Here is a 16957-nt window from a genome sequence, read left to right on the forward strand (position 1 = left end):
AGCTCATTCAAATCTCAAATGCCAGATGTGTTTAAGGCTAGGTGATTTTGTCACATGCCGATGTCATGTGTCCAGTTCTGCAGTTGAGAAATCTTATAAATGGGAAAGGGTTGGGACTGCAGATACCAGTTATTTGCCAGCGTGAAGAGGCAGACTTCCTGTCTGAGTCATCATAATAAAATAAAACATATTCATTTACCCATTGTTGACCTTACATAGCTATGTTGGCCGTGGATCATCCGTTCAGTTATTGCTCAGACTTATCTAGCGTCTTTTACTGAAGCGCTCCTAGCATCCTCTAGCACTTAACAAATGAGTGAGTTTTAGTTCTCTTGTCTTTGGGATTAAATCACCTTCAAATTAAGGCTGAATCTAGGACTCTTAGATCATCAGTATGAGCGACAATGTGTGTTTTACCTGTTGTTTCGTGTATGACTGAAGAACACATAAGTTAATTAAATTGGCCAAAGTTGAAAATAGAATAACCCAAGAGTTGTCCCCCTTTTCTGATCTAAGAGCTGTGTTGTATTTCATCTTTTTACAGTTCCTCACTGAATCAGTCTTATTATAATCATTATCAAGAAAGCTACAAGCGTAATTCCTACTTTTTTGATCTTTCATATACTGTTTATAACCAAGATTGTGAGGCATAAATTCAACAATAGTCTATATACAGTGTGTCCAAATGTCAGAAAGTGAGGTTCCTGAAGACCTTAAAGGTGATTTGTCAGATATAAGCACTATGTGGTGTCTGTCACTCCAGTGACTACTGATTTTTACTTGTAATGTGGATATTTTGATGCACTGATGTCAGAGTACTCTGGTATGCTGTAAGGAACTATGACAGTACCTCTGCTGCTCAGCTTTTTATACCCTTTTTTATTACTTACCACAAACGTTAAGAGCGCATTTATAAACCAACAGCATTCGTTCATGGTATGTTGTTTATTAGTTTAACTATATCTCTTCTGTAATCAGAGGTACTATGGCAAAATCAGGATCTCTGTGGTGGTTGTTCAACTTTGCCTTCTTCTGTGTCCCCCGGGAGAGGGCAGTAGTTTATATACACTCCAATCACATTTTTCCAAAGCTATGCAAAGTTCATTCATAATAAACATCAAATATTAGATGTGATATTTGCACACATCAGCAATACGTATCAGATTGTATCAGTGAGTAGCAGGCGCTTCAGCAGTACATAAATTCATTTTAAGATTTTCTTCAGGATGTAGTCTTTTCCTACAAATGGATAGCACATAGGTACTGGTTTTTGACAGAGTAGATATTGTTAGCAGTTACTGTCATCAACAAGGATAGTGTTTTGTGAACTAAGACTGTTATTGTATCCATGGTAGTCTAGGCATATTAGAGGGGCAATAGTTTTTATTAGACAAGATGATAAAGTTACCAAAAAAAAAAAAAAAAAGGAAAACATGCTGTGAGGGGGTTGTACGTCCAAAAGCCTGTTCACTTTTCCAGTTATGTAAATCTAATAAGAGGTGTAAGGACTCCTTATGAATGTTTTTATCTTTACTCTTTACAGAGATGAAGTCTGATCTACCGATATGTATGAACAAGAAATGTTACTTGAAAAAGAAACGAAAACAAACAAAATCCCTGTTCACTGCTTACCTTCAGGTAAATTATACTTTTTTCCAGTGCTGAACAGAAATACAGATATACAGACTAGGATCAGTCACTGTCGGTGGAGATACTCAGGTAGCCTCACTTGAAAGAATGATTTCTTTGAGTGCTCTAAAGAAGAAGAAACTCTCTTTTCAGGTGAGTTACAAGGCTGTTTTAACAAACTATTTTTTTTTACTGCTTTTATTATTAGTTATTGAACATTTAAACTATTCTTTAAACCTACAGCTGCGACATTTTTGCATGCTGTTGTAGGCCTTATCTAGTCTCTTAGGTAAACTAGAACACCCCCAGAGGCTTAATCCCACGTTGTTGTAGTGAATATGATCAAGACGTAGTCCAAGTGATGGCAGCAAAAAGAAAAATGATGAGAAGGATCGTATAACATCTCAGAAAACAACTAGACTGTCTGATAAGCAATTGTTTATATTACTTACTGGAATTTCAGAATAATGCTGAGTAAAGCCGAGTCATGTTGGCATGAGGCAACTTAGAAATAATTGTTTTGTATCACTATGGTTAACTAATTTGTACAGATACTGAAGTACTTTTCTTAACATTTGAAGGTCTCCAGGTACCAAGTATATATGACAATTTTCTTCTACTGCACATAAAATTACTTAATGAATATTGGCTTGCAGGATTATTATCCTTCCAACTAATTCCCAATTCAACTCAGCTTGCCTTTTCCTGGGCTTCTTGCCACATTCCATTTTTCCCTATGCTGTTGATGTTATGTAGGACTGAAACGTGGAATTATCTACAGTTCATAAAAGTATCAAGTACCTTAGGCTGTTGTGTTCATCTATTATTAATGGACAGTAAATGCAAATATGAGCTAACAAAAGGCAAAGGATAAACACTTTAAAGCCAGACCAGTTCCCAGAGAAATAATTTAAAAACTTGTCAAACAATTTTTGAAACATAGAAGAATGATGATTTCCCATACATTCATTGTATATATTTTGGCACTGTAACTTTTGCTTTATATAATTTTTTTAAACCTGAATAGTAATTTCCATTGGAGTATCTCAAAGAGATTTACAGATATTAACAGGATCAGGCTTGCAACACCATTGTGAGGAAAAGAAGCTGGTCAAACCACTTGTTACCAAAAGTGTATTCTTGCCCCAGTTAACTGCTTTTTGCAGCTCTGCCAGTACAGAGTTTCACAAAATACTTTATTCACCAATTCCTAATTATTATTCTTATTATTCTCCTCCTTTTTTTTTTTTTTTTTTTTGTTTGCATTTTCTAGTCTCTGAGGATGGTCACAGCCAGTCTGTCATATGAACTAATTATCCTCAGAGGGCTGAATTCTGCATCAAAGAGGTCACACTTTCTTGTGATCCCCTCTACCACTCTGGAGTGTTACTGCACTCCAGTGGTCCTCTACTTCTGGAATGGCTTCCGAGGGCTACTCTGGCTGGGTATAATATAGCGCAGTTTTCGTCAGGCTTTAGAGTTGGGAAGGAAGTGAAAGTGTCTTCATCCTATCTTTTAAAGTAAGCTGAGTATTCATTCTGGTCTAATCTGATCTAACTTTTTTTTGCCTGAAAATTTGTGAGCAAGTACTCAGTTGACAATTCTTTAGTTAGAATTCACCATTCATCAGTCTCTATGCAATGAATTCCAGTCTCTTCCTGCAGGCTTACTGGCCCTATCGTGTCTTTCAGCCCTCAATGCACTCTTCAGCTCCTTTCAGTTGGTATTAATTTTATCTGATTGTATGTTTAAGCCTTTATAAAAAGATAATTTTTGCCTCCAACCAAAATAGATTCCCTTTTCTTATAAAATTATATTGCATGATTACATACATATCAAGTACAGACCACTGAATAGTCACATGCTTCGAGCTGATGCTTTCACAAGACATGAGCAAAACAGAGAACGAGTACAACCCAAAACATTCCTCTTGAGCGTGCATTAGTTTACCATCTGATTATTACCAAGCATTGTCTAGGTGATTAGTCCCACAGCTGGCCGTAATCAATTCCTTTGAAAAGGAAGGCTTTGTAATTTTATCTTGCTGCAGAGTACGCTATGAATTTGATTTGTGGATTGCCTCACCAATTAAGTATATAAGGGAATCCAAACAGTCCCTCTTATTTCATAGCTGTGTCCCAGAATTTTCCACCAGAATTATGTTTCTGCACGCTCAGCCAGGGTTCTCGGTACTCATGGCCTGAACTGCTTGAAGCCCTGCCTTTTCTTTGCTCCCCTCCAGCTTGCAGTTTGGAGTTCCTGACATAATCGAGTGTAGCCTCTAACTTTAATCTCTTAGTCCTGAATGTGTTACCCTTACAGTTTTATCTACATCCATCCGTTACTCCAGCCTGGCCCAAATCACTGGGTGGAATGTCTCAGTCTCTGGCATCTTTCCATTTTAACCTCCTCATTCTTCAATAAAATATTGATCAAATGAGCTGTATCTATGTAAAGAATTTGACAAGTCTAAGATACTAATGTTTTATGATTAAAAATTTGCTTTTCATTGTTAGTAATATCTGGTAGCTTTAGGTAACCATCTTCTTGCTTGCTGTTGAGACCAGCGTTCATTCAACTATGAAGAAATAGCTCCCAGTCATAAAACTCTCAGTCTTGATATAAAATATTTTTGATGATGTCAGTAAGTGTTTTTTCAGAAGTAAAATGAAATTCAATCTTTTCTGCCATCCTTTGCTGAGAAGAATAATATGGGGTACCTGTGCTGCAGGGGTACCTGTGCTTGTCCATCTGCATGGCAGTGTGGACCAGAAGGTCCAGAGACTTTCCACATTCTGTGGCACTGCACCTGCATCTCATTCCATTGTATCGATGTCCTGCAGGAAGAAATTTGCAGAGTTCAGTACTGTAGAAAGCACGCTACTGTAGACGGTGCAGAGAACTGTAGAGAGCCTGACTAAGCTGTGCATAACTTGGCAGCCTTTTCCTCATCAAAGCAAAAATTATGAACTTCCTGTGCATTTTGGAACTTGCATTAAGAGAGATTAGTAGGTTTCACTGTTATTACCTGCTGCACTTGTGTCTTTGATGAGAACAGTTTAAGTAAGTATAGTTTCTGGAAAGCAGCATCTCCTTTTTTGTATCCATTTGACTACTTTGACCTTTCTGATGCTTTCCTTGAGCATGCATCTTTCCTATCGGAATTTGGCATCCCAAATCAAAAAAGTGTAGAGAGACTTTTGTGATTACATTCATAGTAGTGTTCCCTCTTCTGTAAACTAATTTCATGTAACTTATGTTAGTTTAACACATGACGTGCACCCAGGATAGTATTTGCTGTATTACTTGAAAGAATTTTTCTGCTATCAGGGTACTGAAGAAGCACACCCTTCTAAAATAGTTGCGCAGTTGTTGTCTTTAGCCATATGAAATAAATTATTTGAAACCCTGTCAAATCAGATACCTGTAAACAAAAAAGGATAAAGTGAAGAGAGTCTTCATGTACCTTTGTTCTTCAGCATCTCCTTAGTATCTGTTTATCAGAGACAGAAGCACCTAATAGAAAAATTTGTTATTCTTCAATGTTTCCAATCTGAGGAGCTCACAGGTCTTTACAAAGAAGAAGGAGATCGACCTCATGGTATCCATGTCAAGCACTCAATTCTGTAATACACATTTTGTACAGATGAAGAAGCAGGCAGAGAGAAATGAAGTACTCTCGTCAAAGAGACGAAAACCTATGTATGTGTTTTACACTGTCATTTTCATGCCTTGGGTAAGTTGATCCAAATGTGATTACATTGTTACACCTTCATCTGAAAAAAATACATGAAATACTTATAGATTTCATTTAATTTCTGTACCTAGTCAGAACAAGAATCTCCTAATAACAATTTCTATGATGTAACATTTTATAAAATGACACAAAATGCTATAAAATAACACATTTGTCATCTTTTAATCTATTCTGGAAATAATCAAAGGAAATGAAAGATGAAAGATTTATCTGGACTAGTTCACCACTGCTAATTTTGATAAATGGCCTGTCCTCTTCTGTAAATGACTATATCATAACAAAGTGCACTAATTTGTAGCGCACTTGCAAAAAGTTGTATCTTGGTCTTAGAATATGCTGAGCATCCCAATTTCATGTACTTCAAACAGCCTTGGGACCCTAAGGAACATGCTCTAGAATTCAGGAGATCAGCAGGCTTAGACACATGAGAACTCTGACTCTGGTTTATTTTTGAGAATTTCCAGCTCATCAGGGTTTGGTGAAGTTTTGGATGGGCTTTTATTGTGTCAAATGGTATTGACATCCCATTGAATAATCCTGCACTTACTCTTGTGAGATATTTCTTGTTCCTCTTGAGCTGCAGGGACAATTTTAAGTCCCCTGACTTCTTGCGTACAGTTCAAGTTCTTTTAAGTTTCCTCTGCTTAGTTCTTGTCTCTGCATCTGCTGCTGTTTGAAGACAATGAGACAAAAGGATCCAAACTCGGAGCTCGTGTAAATGGGCTAAATCCTTCCAGAACGTTGTTCCTGCTTACTGGAATTCAGATCTAGACCTTTTTGTTAACCCACTGCCACTCTCGGCGTCTTCAGCAAAGCTCAGCCAGTATCTGTAGCTGCCTGCAAGGCACTTCTTAGCAACTGTCTTATTCTCTCTTCAGGAGGATACAAAACTGATTTGTGCCCATATTTGTACTCAGGGGACTTGAGTCCTGACTGTGTAGTCTTTTTGAAAATAATATGGTAGTAGAATTTGTCCCTTCTCCTAGGGACAGTCATAACTTTGTTTTGTGTTTCATTGTTTTGTGTGCTGCACTTCAGACACAAAGAACCTGATCCTGTGAGACACTATCCTGAAGCATGGCAAGGTCAATAGCAGCTAAGATCCTAGAAAATCACTTTTGACTGAGCTGGTGATAAAACCTGTGCCTCAGACATTAACAGTCTCTGCTGTTTATGTCTTCCAAGAAAGGGCACGTCAAGCCTTTATGCCTGTGACCATAAGACTGTACTGTGCTTCAGAAGCACTTTTCTTCAGAAACGCTAAGGAACTTCATTGTATTTTTATGCCTGCCCCAAAAGACACAGTCATAGAAGTCACATCTTGAAATGGCTATTCCTCAAGAGGATAGCAGTAGAGTAGAACTTCTGTATTTAGGAGACTTCAGAGATAATGCTGATAACTCATAAATTCAGTATGATGACATGAGCAGAAGGTTTAGAACTGGTACTGTTTTTTTTTTTTCTTTAATCAACAAATGATATGCAAAGAACAATGGTAAAGAGCGTAAGCATTGGTAAACCAAAGCACCTAGATGTGTGGATGTGACAAAATTAGAACACAACTTCTGGTTGCATAGTCATATTTCTTTGATACTTGCTTCATTCCTTGCCCTGGACACACATCAGCTATAGTACAAGCTGGAAGGAGAAAAAGAATTGTCTTGAGCTAAATGTCTTGAGCTAAAATGCAGGGAGTTGGGTCCCATCCCATATTCTACCACAGCTGTTTTGCATGGATAGTGGATAAATATATCCGCATCATAATGAGTTTGACATAAGTTTGCAGGGGTTGCTTTAATTTTGATATCTGTCACTTTCCAATATTTGATCTTCCAACTTTAGCATTCTCTTAATATTATGAAAAATATAATGTAGTTAGGTATAGATTGTCACTCCTTTCAGGTTTACTGGTTCAATTCTGTGGGCCACTGATGTATTTGCACCACGCCCAAAGAAAAGATTTTCTGAAAAGTTGTTTTAAACCATTGTAGGAAGTGACTCAGGATAATTGCTAGTCTAATAGGTTCTCTTGGCTTCCTGGAGTCTTTTAAAAATAAATCCTTTGCAAAAAGAGAGAACGTCTAGGAAAGAAAGGAAAAAAATGGTGCCAGTCAAGACACTTAAATTTGATACAGTCCACATGATTTAACTCTCCTTCCAAACCAGACTTCCCTGATGTTTTGTAACATATAATGATTGCAGTTAATATGGCATATCGTTGGTGGCACTTCTGTCTGCATGGTTGTCCTGTGTGTGTGTGTGCTGTGGTTCTTTTTCTCCCCAAAGCTGTTTCTCTGACTTCTTTGAAGCATCTGTGCTCTAAGAGTGTTCAATGCAGCATGTGTGTGAAGGAAGCCAAGAAAGTATGGTCCACAAAACTCTCAAAGGACCCTGGTTAACCTGAATTCACTATATAGTTTTTGGTGGAAAATAAAATGAATGTTAGCTAGCTCTGAGAATAGCTAATCGGGCTGTGATGTATTACAAAAATGTTGTTTAATTCTGGTATTATGTATCTGCAGAACAATTTTAGTTTACAACTGCCCAAATTATCTGGCCCACTCAATTCTCTTTGGTCCACTTGAGTGGTGCAAAGGAGTCAGAACCTAGCCACAACTCCCTGTGTGAGACAGAGCTCATTCTTCCCTGCCCCCTGTGCTGCCAGTGGCCAGGGCAGGGTGCGCTCAGTGCGTGCTGCCCTCTGTTTGCCCCCACGTACAAGTACACTCCATAAAGTCTAGGACTATTGCTAAATTTAGTTTGAGGAGCTCAGTCTGTCCCTCAGTCTCTGAGTTCAGCCTCAGGAGCGTGCTGCAGAGATGCCAGCTTTGTAAGTCTTACTCTACCACTGCACTGCTTTTAATTGGAAGCAGTCCTTCAGATGTGTGATCCTCATTCTCCCCTGATTCTTGACTTTTGCTGACTTTGATACTGGAGGAAACTGAGCGTAAAATTCTGTCATTCCATTGCCTAGCTGTAAGTACAAGCTTATCTAGTATCATGCATTGGTTATGGCACTCGAACACTTGCCCTTCTCTGCCGGATCCTGTGTGGCTAAAGGGACATCTCAGGTACAGTGTAGTACAGCACTGGAACGTGCCTTCTTTCCCCTTACCTGATGTGCAAGGTACAGTCCCTTGTACAGGACATAGCAAGCTGTGGCGACATCTTAGAATGGTCCTCGCTGGTGCATCCCTATCTGCAGCACAGCACCAGCCTCCCTCTCCATTACATAATCCGCTTTGCTGGCACCTAGTAGGCCATGATACTTTCATGCACTGGCAATGAAAACATCTAGGAGATCTGTAAACGGTTTTGTTCTGGTCAAAGCAGTGGGGAATTAAATCTGGAGGCTAAAAGTGCATAGAAGAAAGAATTCTGTCTTACAAAATAAAAGGAAAATCACCTGATGGATTTAAAAACTATTGCCAAGGCTGTTTGCATCTCTGGACAAAAACAGAGCTCTGTGCAGGCTTTGGTGTGTGCTATTCTTTTGAACATATGCCATAACTGCATTTCCTGACTTCAGTGGATTGGAAAAAAAATCTGACTGACTGCCAAACTGAAATATATGCAGAAATAACATTTATAGCAATGCTAGTGCAAGGGAAAAAAACAGCATCCGAAAGAACCTTGTGCTTCAGGGTGTAAACTGATCAACTGTGGGCTTCAAGAAAGAATTTCTCTTCTCCGTTCTCCCCCCAGCTCATATGTAGTATTCCATCTCACAGCTGACTAGGTGTATTGTGTTTTCCACTCTTCGTGCTCTGAATCATCAGGTATTTAACCACTGCTGGAGGCAGCATACTGGACTAGGGAGCTCAAATAGTCTGTTCCACTATGGCAGCAAGAATGATATTTGAATGTGGTTTCATTTCCTTTGGTTTAGTTTTTTTGTTAAGCAGCATCAAAGGGCTGACAACTAGAGTGCTGTAGTTGCGCATGTGAATATGTATTGAGACTATTCTTGATACGGGGGACACATGCTCTCTTGTTTTGTCAGTCATGCACGAGTGATGAAGTTCACCTTAATGCAGAGGGTCTCTCTCTGATTTCTGGTATTTAGGGTTGAGTAATGCCTGTGCTTGGGTTGGTCCTGTGCATGAGATTGATTTTTTACCTCCAAAAGCGCCAGTTTCTAGTATCTTTTGGGAGAAGTACTGTTATAAATAAAGAGCGTTTAAGATAAAGCAAATAGTGCTCCTGCATGCATACTGCCAGTCCACTAGAGAGGGCGCTAGTTCTTCTGTATTGGAAACAAGACTACAGATTGTCCGCAGATGGGATCTTTATCCTCTTCATACTGTGGTGTTGTGCTCTACAAAGGGCTCCTGTTGAGTCTTGTGGAAGAGTCTCATGTGATTCAGCGCAAAGGTTATGAACATACAACCATACAGAACTGGCTATTCTTCCCATTCATTTCCAGAGAGGAAATGCAACAAGTTCACGGAGGTGTTGTCTTAAATCTGCAGTAGCTGGAATGCTGTAACACTTCTGACAGGGATGGAAGTTCTGCCTGGTACACTTGAGCCAGCTGCATTTTATGAGGCATGTCCCTACAGGACAGAAATGAAGTGTGCTACTGGGACACAAGTTAATAGCAACTTTACGTGTCATTGTCCGTATCATGTGTGGTAAACAGAGGATTTCAATCTTTTGAAATAAATCCCATTTGTAACTGGGTCACACTCCAAGACAGGCTGTGTTTATTAATGCATTACTTCTATGAAATAGTCAGGATTTACACTGTTCCTCTTTTCCTGCTCTCTCGGGAGTACAACGTAATGTAATTTTATAAATTAAAGAGAGAAAGCAGGAATCATGGATAGCTGTCTCATCTTCAGCAAACAACAGGAGCCTTTACTGGGCTTTAAAGGGTTTGTAAACTGCAGGAGCTGAGTCAGCGAAAGCTGCTCTGAAGTAGAGCTACCTACAGCAAGCAGCTCTGGTATCCTACCTCTGTAGGGTACCAGAGAAACCCTGAATCACTCTGCTGTCAGAGTTCCCTGTAGATATCTATAGGACAAGCTGCCAATAGGTAGCAGCTTAACTCTATGGTTGATCTTGCATTTGAGTAGTATCCGGTGTGACTGGAGGAGGAGGGGAAGGCGCTCATGTTCTCAATTCGCTGATCTTTACAAGACACGTGGCAAATTTGATAGCCAGAAGGGAGAACCACCCTACTTGTTCACTGCTTCGATTGCATCATCCAAACTGGTTCATTAATAGGAAAACATTTTGTTTCCCTTGCTCGACGAAATAGTGCTTTGGGGCTTGGAACAGTTTCTTGTTACTGAATCTACCAGGTTCTTAGACCCATTTTTTAAGTACAAAGGTAGAAATCTTTTTTTAGAGGCACAATTTTTTTCTGGATTTTACCTCAAGGTTTTTGGTCATAGTCTAGCTGGCATTAGATAATTATCAGAGTGAGATTGATTTGCAGCCTTTTGAAGTTAATCAGATGATTCATATTGAATTCAAACAGCCCTTACTCTAGCTCCAAATACAGTGATAGTGGAGCAGAAGAGAGAAAACATATACTTAACAAAAAAACTAATCACTAACACAGCTCCAAATGGTATATTTGTTCTGCCAGTAAGTCGTAGAGGAAAAAAAAAAACCTTGGCTTTACATTTTGAAATAGCACTTGCATCTCCAAAAGTGGTACCAAGACACTTTCTTATATCTGTTTACAAATGGAAGTAAAGAGCTATAAAAAAAACACCCCAAAAATAGTTGCTAGTACAAAAGTACACTTGTAGACTCCAGAAAATGTTGAACAAGTTTTGAATTTCTTAAAGAGCTCTGAAATTAGACAAGGCTCACTGAAGGACTTTCAGAATTTATCACTCCACTCTCAGGCCTTAGGTTCCTCATATCTTAGATGGGACTGTTGATACTTACAGGCCTATAGTTAATCTCAGATTCTAAATGCAGAACAAAGAGGTGTTATCAGTCCAAACTGATTGCCACTTGCCTTAGCAGGATTATACCATGAGAGCATTTTGCTTTTTAAGCGCTGCTTAACATTAATGCTAATACTTTTCCTTCAGTTTTTGCTCTGACATCTCTTTTATGTAACACTGTAAGTGGCTTTCACAGCAGGTAAAGTGTGTCATTCTGTGCAATAAGTGAGCAGGTACCAAAGAAATAACAGAAATAGAGATGTGAATACATAGAACAGAATAGAGATCAAAGATCAAAAGAGTTTTCTGACCTGGGATTCATCTGAGGTGAGATGACTTCTAAAAGGTGTTTTGAAGTTAGGATGGAGGCTGACCCACGTGCCTGGGAAAATGTTACAGCTGAAAGGGGTTAGTAGAAACTGAAAGAGGATGTGGAAAAGGTGCTTATGAAAGGATATCTTGCTCTTCTTTCAGTTAAATTCAGTCAAAGCCTAGACACAGCAGAGGGCTGTGGAGCAGGAGTGTGGGGAGGGGGTAGATAAGAGGCAGGCAGGCAGGCAGGCAGGCAGGCAGGCAGGCAGGCAGGCAGGCAGGCAGGCAGGCAGGCAGGCAGGCTTCTTTGCCAGGCTTGATGAGAACAGTAGTTGTGTACTGCACGTTTGCAGCTGAAAGGTTTGAAAATACTACTTTCCAAATGGGGACTCACATGGCAGATAGTTACATCCTGGGTGTGGGTATAATACACAATGAGCAGAAAAGAACAGGGATTGTCCTTTGCCAGAGAGACTTATACAGCCACAACTGTAGTTCCCCTCCATTTCCTCCCTGACCTCTTTTGGAGGAATTTTCCATCCAAAAGTGCAAAAATTGCAAATCACCAAGAACTGCAATCTAGGCTCTACCTAGAGAAATTTTTAGACCATTCATGCCATAAATATCTGTTAGAGGCTGTCTGACGTCAGAGGATTTGGAGAGAGAGGCTGGTCTGAAAGTGAAAACAGCAGCAGTTCCAGTCCCAGTACAGTACAGCCAGCGAGAGGAGCAGCACAGGCATTTCTCTGTGTGGATTATAGAACTGCAGAACCGGGGGGGAACTGCGCAGAGACATGGGCACTACAGTGTAAGTGCAGCTGCTGCAGCAACTCTTCTCATGTTTTTGCTTGCTTTCAAGGATGAATCCTTGCAAGCACTGTTTGCCTTTCTTTTTCTTTTCTTTTCTTTTCTTTTCTTTTTTTTTCTCTTCTGAAACAACCTGAAGCCAGCTTGGCAGCCCACAGGATTCAGGTTTGTCTTGATTGCTTCTCCCAAAGATATGCACAGGGGCTAACAGTACGGGCTTTTGCACCATTCTGTATATGGATGGGGGTATGTGTGTGTTTGAGTGCAAGGGGGAAGGAGAGAGAGGAGAAATGATGTATCTTGGAAGGCTAAAAAATTAACTGAAATTCAGCTCTTCGTGTTCTGGTAGCAGGACAGCAAAATCCCAAGTAAGCCCAGAGCAAAGAACAACTTCCTTAGACCATTTCACAATACAAGATTTGTTTTTTAACTCTTTAATCCCTTGTCCTGTTGAGCAGTAATTCCTCTTTCCTCTTGGGGAGGACAGGCAGTCTTCTGACTCCCTAACAGTGAAGTCCTATCCCATACTATTTTCCAGGCTACTGATGGTAGCAGATTCTAACAGGAGTATGGGGTAATCCTTCTCTAAGTCTGTCACACTTGGTGCGTCAGGCCGGTGCTAGCCTGGTACTAAGGGCTCTCCCAAAAAGCCTACTACTTCTGCAGATGAAACAGGTGTCTCTCACGTACAGAGACTAGCTGTGACAGGTCATTCCAGAAGGAGGCAGCTATTGGAAAGAAAGGAGGGTCTCCCTGTGAAAAAGCTGCAGAGGTGCAAGCTCCAAGGAAATCTAGTGATATATACTGTTTTTTTTGTTTGTTTTACCTCAGCAGGCCGGAGATTCCCAAGCCTGCCCCACAGTAAGGGGATGTTTTCACTGGGGACGCTCAGCTGTGTTTATTTACAATTAAAGTTCAATGCTGTGTATCATTCCTGTAATTAGCCTTACTTCCCTCCACATTCTCCCATGTGGTTATCCCTTGTTCACTCCCCCAGCAGAAATGGGAGCAGTTTTGGGGACAGCCCTGGTGGCAACTCTACTCCTCAGTGGCACTTTCTCTGATCAGACTCAAGATGGAAACAGCTCTTTTCCCTAGGCAGATAGAAGAGTTTCATGCCTGCTGCGCGAGGCTAACTTCCTTAAGCGACCACTTGAAACTTTAGAAAACTCTGCAGCACTGCAGGTGCTGGAAGGAGAGATGACGCCCTTGAACATAAACACAAAGCTGAGCCGAGTAGCAGCAGCCATGTGAATTGCACAATATAGTGTGCTGTGTTGTTGGTAATTGGCTTCAGCCAACAAGCAGTCACAAGAGAGGCTGTTGTGAGTCAGTGCTCCCTGGGCTGAATTGTTTTGGTAATGAAATAAGTCTGCAAATATTTTTCTTCTTGAGGGTGGCAGAGTGGGTTGCTGCAGCAGGGAGTAAAGGAGGAGAGGTGAGGATGAGGAGGGAGGAGTTTTGCAAGGGTCACCCCTGCTAAATAAAATTGGGCAGATCTGCTTTGCTGTGCTGAGAGCAAATGTGGAAGTGTCCCTTTCCATGCCTGATTGGTTGATGCAGCTCCTGTACTGGTTAATGTAATGGGGTAGCTTTTACTGGGCAGATGTTCAAGGGCTAATCCCTGCTGAGTGATGCGATGCCATGCAAAGCAAGCTAGATTGAGCTGGAGAAAATGCAGCCGTGCTGCTTGTGGGTGTAAGGGAATATGTGTTCTCAGAGCCAGATCTTGCAGGGGTGTATACTGGAAGTGAAGTCTCCGGTCTTGGAAGTCTTGGTATGGGATTTGGGCTGCTCTACCATGACATATCAGAATCCACTCTGTGTTCTTTATTTATTTCTAATTAGGTTGTATTTCCAGTAGCCCAGCAGCTTATTTTCCAAGAAGCTGCTTCAATTTCTTAGGAACAGCCTAATCACATTGGCTGGCAATATGAAAGAAAAAAATTGCTTTAAAAAGTTAGTAACTTTTTAGGAACCTGTTTGCCTCAATAAAAGCTTGAGAGCTGTCACAGCCAAGACAACTGTGTGGGAGCAACAGATAATTTTACCTGGTTCAGCAGTTAGGCTGTCTGAAATGCATTAGGCAATATTGGATTATCTGGGACTAAGTGAAAAGTGGGAGAGCAGGGAGAGGGATTAAGGAGGAGATAACTCCAGATTTGAGGTATATTAAACGGACTGCTTCCCTTCTGTCTTGCTATTTCTCTCTCTGTCCCCCACCTCAGCATCCCACTAAGGAGTGACACTACCTGCAGGGATTTGCAAGTTTGGAAAATCCTTGTGGGCTTTTGGGCTGTTAGCCACAGTTCAGGGGGAAAGTTACACGCTAGAGGGAAGGATAGGAGGAGGACTGGGAAAAAGAGCTACAGATCTAACAGGAGATAAATATGGTATCTCAAGAATGCATCACTATCTCTCAGCATCCCTGAGCTTGCAGGAGGTTATACCAACAAGATAATTGTTAGTTCTTCCATTGGTGGGCACTGATCAAGGGAGAGCTTGGAAAGTGGACACAATGAGGACAGGGCAGATGTTTTTTCAGTTTTGCTTTGTAGAACAGAGGCAATTCCCTGTTAGAGCTTATGGCAGTCACAGTGCAACCCTGAGGTTTTAAAAGTCTTTATTGCGTGTTATGAAGTGCAGTCTCATGGTTTCACAGAGCTGAGTAAGCAGATTGGATATCTTAGTGGCTTTACCACACTGTATCCCTTGTCAGCTGCTATCCCTGCTGTTTATTTTAGTTGTGCTCCTTATGTGTAATGGAGATCGTTCTGTTCGTCTTGAACTCAGTGGCAAAATTTCTGCTTACCAAGTCTGGTCCTGGCGTGCACTGACTGTGATGTACTGGCAGTCTGATACTGCTGGAGTTGAACAGCCTCTTGAAGGCATCTCCCAGATACTTCTGATTTTGCTCCATCTGCCTTACTTGCCATAAAATTCCCCCAAGGTCCAGTGTAATCCCAGAAACACATCTAGTCATTCCAGGACAGCCATCTGACCTAGCTGTTGAGCAATCAGGGGACACCATTTCCTGACATTTATGGAAAGGATGTGTGGGAGATCTGGCTCTCGGCTCTTTAATTAGTGTGACTTTTCAAACCCAGGTCAGTCCTATGGAGATCTGACCCTCTCCCCCTTCCTGCCCCTGCAGCCCCCAGGCAAGCACAGCATGTTCCTAAACCAAAAGAAATTTGGCTGCTCTGTTTTTGATTGAATGAAACAGTATGCATGTCTGTTCCTATGCTTTTCATTGTGTTTATGGTGGATAGTGGTGTTTCTTGCAGCTTTTTCCTTTCACCTATCCCACTGTCTAATATCGTACTCCTTTGAACTGATATATTTGCAGCAAGCTGATAGTAGGACTCAGTATGTATACTAACATGCAATAGATCTAATTCATTTTTTGTCTTTCTGCAGTTTTACTTAAGAGTGGATTTACTCCTGTTTGGCACTACTCTGAGTCATTATCAGGCTGAGGACTTGTTGTCTTCCAAGCTCTGTGTAGGTATTAAATTCCATAGTGCTATGTAAATTAGGTAAATGGGCTTTATCAGGATGGATTCCCAGCCAGTGTAAATAGGTGTGGGGCCTCCCATGTAGCTATATCAAACGTATTCCAGCTAAGGATTTGGCCCTGCATCTTCAGATTTGGCCCAGGGTCTTCAGACTGGTAAAAAGTGACCTCAGGCACAGACAGCTCAAGTCTGCTCTTATTCATACTAGCAAAAGTCTTTTGTTCAAGAAACTTATTCCAGATTTCAATTGTAAGTAAATTCAAATCATATTAGAATTTGATCCAGAGAAACTGAGGCCCAGGCTGTGGAAAGTGACCTGTAATTTTGGCTCTTTATTTTTAGTGTCCTATTAAAGTACCAAGATACTTGAAAACTGAGATGACCAAAATTATAAGCTGCTTTTGAAATGTTGGCCAACTGACTTGGACAAATCTGTACAGTGGGTTTGATTCTTCTCACGTGCTTTTTACAGCAGCGTAACTCAGTGGAGTTACTCCTTATTTACAGCAATAGAAGTCACAGAGGAATTGTGTCCTATGGTGCCAGAAGCTCCCGTGAGCTTTGGAATGCCAGTCCTGTACTCGTATTCTGTTTTTCTTGAAATGTCCAAGATGTGTCCAGCTTTGTTTTGCTGAGAACCATACAGCCACATAACCATGAACACATCACGCACTGAGCAGTGCTATTGGCAGTGTAGCCTCAAGCCTTCTTAGTGCTGTATGTTAATAAATCTAGGCCTGGTAATGGTCAAACAGGCTTTCCTCTACAGAATATTTCCCTTAGGCTTTATGTCCAGTTTGTATGTGCCCTAATTTCATGTTCCATGGTAGACTTAAATTTTCAAAGTATTTTCCACGTGGTGTTTCAACACTGAGATTTTGGCTTGTCTGGGTGGTCTCTGGGGTCAGATAATGTCTTCCAATATTAGGAGTTTTCTGGAATTGGGACAGTATGGAGTAATGAACCAACCAAGAGAGCTCATGTGGACTTTGCATTTAGCCAAAAAGTTATTCTGAGTGTATTGCATA

The 16957-nt window shown here is 40.7% G+C and overlaps 1 protein-coding gene across 4 annotated transcripts in view; it reads left to right on the plus strand.

Annotated features, from left to right (window-relative positions):
• DAAM2 (dishevelled associated activator of morphogenesis 2) overlaps window positions 1-16957 on the plus strand; it is a 233666-nt gene that overhangs the window by 6759 nt on the left and 209950 nt on the right. For 2 of the 4 annotated variants that reach the window (XM_009685218.2, XM_009685225.2), the window contains exon 1: window positions 12262-12412. The gene's annotated coding sequence lies outside the window, so the exon portion shown is untranslated. Of the gene's footprint in view, window positions 1-1543; window positions 1639-12261; window positions 12413-15831; window positions 15916-16957 lie in introns of those variants that run through there. The other 2 variants (XM_068939562.1, XM_009685220.2) reach the window with 2 other exon arrangements.

This window comes from Struthio camelus, chromosome 3 (genome assembly GCF_040807025.1).
Source record: "Struthio camelus isolate bStrCam1 chromosome 3, bStrCam1.hap1, whole genome shotgun sequence".
NCBI classification, from domain to species: domain Eukaryota; kingdom Metazoa; phylum Chordata; class Aves; order Struthioniformes; family Struthionidae; genus Struthio; species Struthio camelus.